The sequence below is a fragment of the Aythya fuligula genome, chromosome 5 (genome assembly GCF_009819795.1).
Source record: "Aythya fuligula isolate bAytFul2 chromosome 5, bAytFul2.pri, whole genome shotgun sequence".
Classification (NCBI taxonomy): Eukaryota; Metazoa; Chordata; class Aves; order Anseriformes; family Anatidae; genus Aythya; species Aythya fuligula.
This window is the reverse complement of record NC_045563.1, coordinates 46649840-46657220: the sequence shown is the minus strand read 5'-3', so window position 1 is coordinate 46657220 and position 7381 is coordinate 46649840.

The window sequence follows — 7381 nt, the reverse complement described above, 5'->3', positions numbered from 1 at the left end:
TACCAGCACAAAATGGCTGCCAGTCTCCCTGCAATGAAGTCTTACTACATTAAATGATCAGCTTATGGAAGCAGACATGACAGAAACATAGCTCTCAGGACCAGGGGATTAGACAGCTGTAATCGGGATGCAAGTTGCCAGCTGATGTATTTGTCATTCTACTATTCAAAAGTAGAGATATGTCAAAGTGATGTAGGTTGTTCATTCTTGCTGCAGAAGAGCTCATGTTTGTATGCGTGCATTCTCTTTACTTTTCTCCTTAGGTAGTGCTCTCATGGCCATAGAAAAACTGTTGGCATTTATTCTTGATGCTGTATGCATGGAAACTACCTTCAGTAATCACTTTACACTTTTTACATCCTTAGCTTTGCTTCATTCTCTCCATAACTTCCTTTATTTAGAACTGGAAAGAGGTTTCCAGATTTCAGAAGCAGATATAAGTCATATATAAATGAAATCTGTTCTAACATGATTTCATCATTCAAAGAGCTTTTACAAACTGAGCACCTTTTTTTTTTTTTTGTCAAACAAAATGTGCATAAAAACAAAAAGGATCAAAATGTATCAAGTAAAGGGTAAACAAAAGTATATGCTCAAAGGTATTATCTTAGCAGATGCATTATAATAGCATCAATTAGAGACTAGCTTTTCTAAAATGCACACACATTAAAGTGCAATGTAAACATGTGATTACTACTGACTTCCTGTTCCTGGCTCTTAATATTTGTATAAATACAAGTTTTATTTTACTTCCTTACCAGTAGAGGTCAAAGCGTGTACTTAATGGATTCTTGGTACACACAGTATATTTATTTTTCATTCTTTATCTGATAATAAAATCTAATTATTTAATTAATAGAGTTGTGATGTAACAAGTAGCAAATAACTTTATTTTGCCTAAATCCAGTTTGAACTTTAATTGCAAACTACAGATTTAGCATGGCAATTATGAGGCTATTGGTTAGGAGAATTTGGCCTTGTTTTTGCTCATCTGACATATTTAACTGAGTTCTAACTAAGCTAGAAACATTTGAACCATACCTGCTTTCATGTTAAATGGTTTCTGTTCCCTTGCTCTGTTGTTGTATGGGATCAAAATGCATGCTGCCCAGGAACATTGCTGATATATGATTCATGGTGATCTCCAAGCTTCCCTTAGAAGAGGAATACACATTAATTGCTAAAGCCTAAAAGCTGAAAAAACGGTTACCTGCGCCTCCCCAAATTTTGATCACAAGATAAATGTTCTCCATGCTAGTACAGCCAAGAGGAAAAAAAATATATAAGGAATTAAAAATGTAATTTGTGACATTTTCTATTTGGGTAAAAAGAGGAGCACACCAAGTCCATCATAAACTCTAATCTGGCTGTAGAGTCGTGACATCATCACAAATGATCTCACGTGAAGCAATGACAAGAAGTGCCTTTATTCCCAGTGCTGTAAGTAAATGAAATGAGAGAATATCTTCTTCCACAGACTAGTTAATTGCTAGAAGATGAATTTGTTTTTAAGATATTCTGCACAGATTTTCCTCATAATGATAATGTTTGAAGGAAATTTTCAAAGGCCATGTGTAGGTATCAGGAGAAAAAATAAAGACACAAATAATGGAGATGTTTCCTCTACAATTTCTCTTTCCACAGTTGTATCATTCATTCCATGTTTTACTGTCATGCCTATCACTAGATTGACTAGAACTAGGTGTTAAAGAACAAACTCTGCAGCCCAGACTACTTCAGCAATCAGAATCCAAACTGCTTTAAATCTATCATCAACAACACGGAGTTCATGAGTACAGGACAGAGCGTGGGAGAAAATTAAGCTTGCCTTGCATGCCTTCCTGTGCACAGGAAGGATAACATGGTATCATTCGGGAGCTCTCTCTCACAGTGGCAGGCCTTGCTTCATTGTTGGTCGGCTTTGGATTTTTTATTTTATTTTTTCCCACGTGTTTTACTCAGGGCTCAGAAACACTTCAAATATTTTGTCCAAGTTTGTCTTCAGGCCTGCAGATATGCTTCAGAGAGCTGTGGGAGGGGCAGGCTTTCCCAGCCTCTTGTGCTGGCAGGATACAAAGAGTGAATGACACCAGCTGAGGTCCCCACAGCTACAGTATTTGACATATTCATCAAAGTGAATGCCAGAGGCATAAAGCCAACACGGGGAGGTCTCTGGCCATTGTCCCCAAAAAGCTGTAATTAAAAGTTAAGTTCCAACTGATGAAGTTTTTACCACTTTGGAGGCATGTATTTTAAATGATTTTCTACTTTGTTTTTGTTTTTTTCTAAACAAGTATGTGGGAAAGACTTGACTTTACAGTCATTGAAGTACAAGAGTACTTTTGGAACACTGAAAGAGCGCTCCCTGTTTTTCATACACACACTCTGTATTTCTTAGTTTATATTCAATTTCCATTTACATGCACTTTGAAACAAGAACTGAAATCCTGCACAACACCCATAGCCACTATATCTCTGTACATTGCAACAAAGCATAACTTACATTCTTATATGAAATTTATATTTAAATACCTATAATCAAATGCTCAAAGACAGAGTTAGCTCCAGGTGAATGTCAGCCCTAATGGTCCCCTCAGTAGTATTTTTTCTGGTTGTAGGTGATGCGTCTCACGTGTTTTGAAGACTGTCTTATGAATTCCAGAATTGAAGAACATTGTCTAGATACCAAGGAAAATAATTTGTGTGATTTTGGTGACTGGAAGGAAAGCAGGAAGCATGGATTTGTACTAAAATCAGAAGGTGGGTTATTTAGTCTCTAATGGTACAGTCACATGAGGCTTCTCTTAGGTGCTGCTTGGGGAGGGGGTTGAAGGGTGCAAAGAGCATGAAGAGATGGGAGTGGAAAGGCACACAGAATAGTCCTAAGTATCAGGGGATTCTAAAGGTGTGATATAAACAAGGCCAAATCTGGTTACATTTTTTTTGTAACTATTTCTCAGCTAAAAAAAATTAAAAAAATAATTACCACTTTTGGAAAGTTATCTGAATATGTATCTCTTTTAGTGTCAGTTTCTTCAGAAAGCAGCTTGGCAGCAGGGGCAACCAGCTGGCTGCCTGCCTGATTGCCTGCCTGCTTTTTGGACAACCACATAGGAACCTCTGAGGTGTGCAGTAAGCTTAGCAGTATATGTGGTCCTTTGTTCCCTGACTCAGCTTTGTGAAAGAAGAGAAACAAGCAGACCAAATGGGAACTTGTCTTTTCCACCTATGTTGATTTTTTGGTTAATTTTGAAATAATGGATTGCTGATGAAATTTGTATAAGGTAGAACACAAAAGACTTTGCCTTCTCATTCTGACATTCTTTGCATTCCTCTTCCTTCCTGTCATATGTTTGTAATACTGATTTTTTTAGCCTTTATTCAAAAAATCATATGTAAAGTACTTAATACTCACCATTCACTGTTTTCCTGTAATTTTTCAGTTATTTTATTTTATTTTATTCTATTTGATTTTATTTTTGTGAGAGCAGAAGAACACTTATATGGCAGTATGTTTTACAGTCTAGGAATATGTCCTTCTAACTCCTTTCCACTGTAGTAGAGAAGTCAAAAATACCCCACCTTTGTCTACAACAACACAGAAACAGCTACTCAGTTCTTTTTTGGTTGTCCATGGCTATGACAAATTTGTCATTCATTTACTCCTTAAAGCTTTGTTCAGTGTGTTGCTAAGTTCTGTTTACATTAATAATTTGCAAATTTTTCATGGCAGATGCAGTCAGCATATATTTAGTTATCACAATAGGCATTTAGTGTTTCTGCCTTAGACAGCAGAATTGGTTTGAAGTCCTTTTCATGTGGCAATCCTATTTTCCAAGTTTTGAAATTTGATATTTTTTTCTGAAATATTTCAAACTTTTTTTTCCAAGCCTGTATTCATACCAGATATGTTCAAATGTATATATTTAAGCTACGATAATAGAACATGGTGCTACCTTGGCACAATCTATACCAAAAAACCTCTACAAGTTAACCATTTCCATTAATTCTACACACCAGTAGCGTAGGAATGCCTTTTGACTCTTCATAGCAGAGTAGGTGCTACAAAACATTGCCAGATACTGAGTTTTCCCTGGAATGACAAAACTTCCTTATCTGCCCTACCAGTCATAGTGAATGTCTCAGTCATCAAGAATAAATATAACCCTGTTTTGTTCAAGAGCCTTATTTTACCTTATTCTGAAACTGCATGTCTGAGATTTTAAAGGTTGTATTCATTGAGCATAAACGGTGCTATCATCAGAATTCTGGAATATTTGTTTAAACACCAGTCATCTGGAATAATTTGGAAGTTAAAATATGTATGATCTTAATAGTCTCATGTTAAACTGATATATCTTATGATGATTCAAAATTTAATAATAAAGAAAAATAATGCACCTCAAAGAAAAAACATAACAACAAACAGATCAGCTGCTGAGTTGGATTGTTACCAAGCTGCAGCCAGTATCTATACATACTAAAAAGAACAATGGAATTTCACAGGCACAAGCTACCAAGTTGGAAATTACTTAAATACCCACAAGACCTAGGGTCTAACCACATGGTGTATTTTGGTTTGACAGTTTATAAAGATACATAGCAATTTATCCAAACATATGCAGGGCTGCTAAAATGATACACAAAAAAGGGTGTATTACTGAGAGTGGAATGTTTTCTTAGCGATCCTAAAAGCATCAAAATATCCTAGAAGTAGACATATATAATTTTCTAGTTAAGTTGTACAGTGCAAAATGGTCTGTTACTTAGCTAACTTGTTTTGGCTCTCTCAATATGTATAATTTCTGGTTTAACATAAATTTTTTTGATATTTCAAAATATTGCAGAATTATACATCGTGCTGGAAAGTGAACTATAGCTAGCTACTGAGAAACATTTACTGAGCAATATACATGTATACAGCCAGCATAATCTCTGCTCACCTGAATAACATTGACTACTGAGTGTTATGATATTAATAAATTAGTTACAATGATGGCATGGAAAAAAATACAACATTAATTAAGAGTGTCATCCTCTCATAAAAGAAAAAGAAAAAATACCCCCCCCAAAAAAAATGGATAAATACCTCTAAATAGCTTTTTTTATGTAACTGGATAGCCATTTTCCACAAATCTGTTCTATATAAAATAATTATCCTGTTATTGAGGACTTATAGCATTTGCTGCAGGACTGTGAGGAATATTTTTGACCAATAGTCCTGACTTGACTGATGAAATATATTTGTAGGTGCTGCTATAACCTCCTGCATCCCAGAAGGGAGCTCCCTGAAAGCCACATACAAGATTTAAATATTGGAATTTAATGGTGATCCTCTTATTATTACATTTAATTTTAAATGTTCAATTATTTTAACTGTACTGAGGTGAAATCCGTGAAAAGGATATGTTAAAAAAAAAAAAAAAAAAAAAAAGATGGATCAGGTATCAGAGTGAAAGGTGATGACATTCTTGCCTTCTGATAGGTGGATGCTTCTAATACTACAGGTTCACCATCCAGCTGAAATCATGGGATATGTTAATGATCTGTATATAGATGTGGCCAAGTATAAAATTCTTTCTGAAATGCCAAGGTTTTGACTAAACATTTTTTTTTTCCCACTGAAAATATTTTATGTTAATCTTGTTCATTTACTTTGTTTCATCATAATGCAGATACAGAAAAATTTCAACAGAAAATGGAATTTGGGCTTTCAATTCTATTATGAACAGACATTTGTTCTACCCTCCAGTTGAAAGGAGGGAAAGGGAAAGAAGGAGCAAGAAAATGAAGCCAGACCTTAATTTCAATTAAAATTTAATGCTTCTATTTTAATTACAACTAGGCTGAGCCAGGTTTGCAATTATATTAAGGGATTTTTACCATCTCTCCTGCACGTCTTCCCATTACTCAGAAGGGGTAACTCTAAGAACATGGTGAGGAGCCACTTTTTAAGCAAAGGCATAACACCAGAGGAGGACAGAGCAATAGGAACCCAGAAACGTAATGAGTTGCATAATTAAGTATTGCATAGGTGAAACACGAAAAGCTGAAGAGATTCATATGGAGAGGTAATCCATATCTTTTGTATTTTATGGGGAAAGTTATTTTTTCCTGAGATAATGACTGTGCTAGTGAGAAATGACAAGCAAGTGAAGTTCTGTCTGTATTCTGACAGTTTGTGAGTGGCAGTCATACAGCAGACATATCCAGAGTGTTCAGCGTTTTGACTCTGATGTGGTGGGATTCAAGCATTGTAACAGAACTGGAACTGTTCTTTTGGATGTTGGAGAAGATGAACTTGCCATATGCCAGAGCACTGCAATGCAGTGGCTTTCCCAATTCTGTGATAAGGGTTGTCCTCTGTCCTTGGCAGTGCTAAGGTGGTGTTCAAGAACTTTCTGAGATTCCCCTGCTCCCCAAGCTCAGGAAAGAAGCTGTGGTTGTACCATGGACAGCCCATTTTACTGAGGCAGAGTTTATCATTCTGCCTGAAAAGTCACACAAGGGAGAAACGAACACAACCAGTAAGGAGAATGAATAAAATTTGATTGAAGAATTAATTTAAAAAAAAAAAAAAAAAAAAAAAGAGAGAGATCTGGATCTCTGTTCATTCATGCCATTGTTTATCCAAACATTCTTTGTAGCAGTTCTTAAACTCCTGCAATTCATTCTTCCATTTTGTGTGCTTGTCCAATATTATTCCTGTCCTTATCAGATTGCGATCATAATTTGCGTATTATTGATCTCGATTGCTTTGGGGGTATGACTTCAAATTTGTTCAGTAAATTAAGCTAAATGTATTTGAGCTTTTACAAACAGAAGTCATTATAACAGTGTTGTAAGAATGATAACAAACTGGAGAAGGTTTGGTGGGTGGTTGTTTTTTTTTTGTTGTTGTTTTTTTTTCCCCCTCTTTCTAAATGGCATTTAGGTGTGTTGAGTTTGATAAAGAGGAGATCCTGTTTGGCGGGTACTCTGCTGCTACAATTTCTGAAAGCTGTGGGAATGAGGGAGGGCATTGCAATCCTGTATATAAAGCATCCAGGCTTGAAGAGGTAAGCCTTGAGAGTGGCAGCAGCAGTACTGCCCATTTTGGAACAGAGGAAGGTACTGGAAAAAACCTCTCCAGTTAGGGCATGCATCATGTTTCTGACAGAACTGTTGCTTGTCTTCTGCAGTTTTCTGCAATGTGCTGGTAAGTCTAAGATGTCTATCCTCCTTCTCTGTATAAGATTTAAAGGAAAACACACATGTATTGAAACGAAGTGGGAAACTCCATTGTAATATTACAACATAGTCTTGCTCACCTTTCTGATGAGTAGCAGAATGAAGTTTACACATTTTCTTCTACCTCACTGCATGTTAGTGTGACCGCATA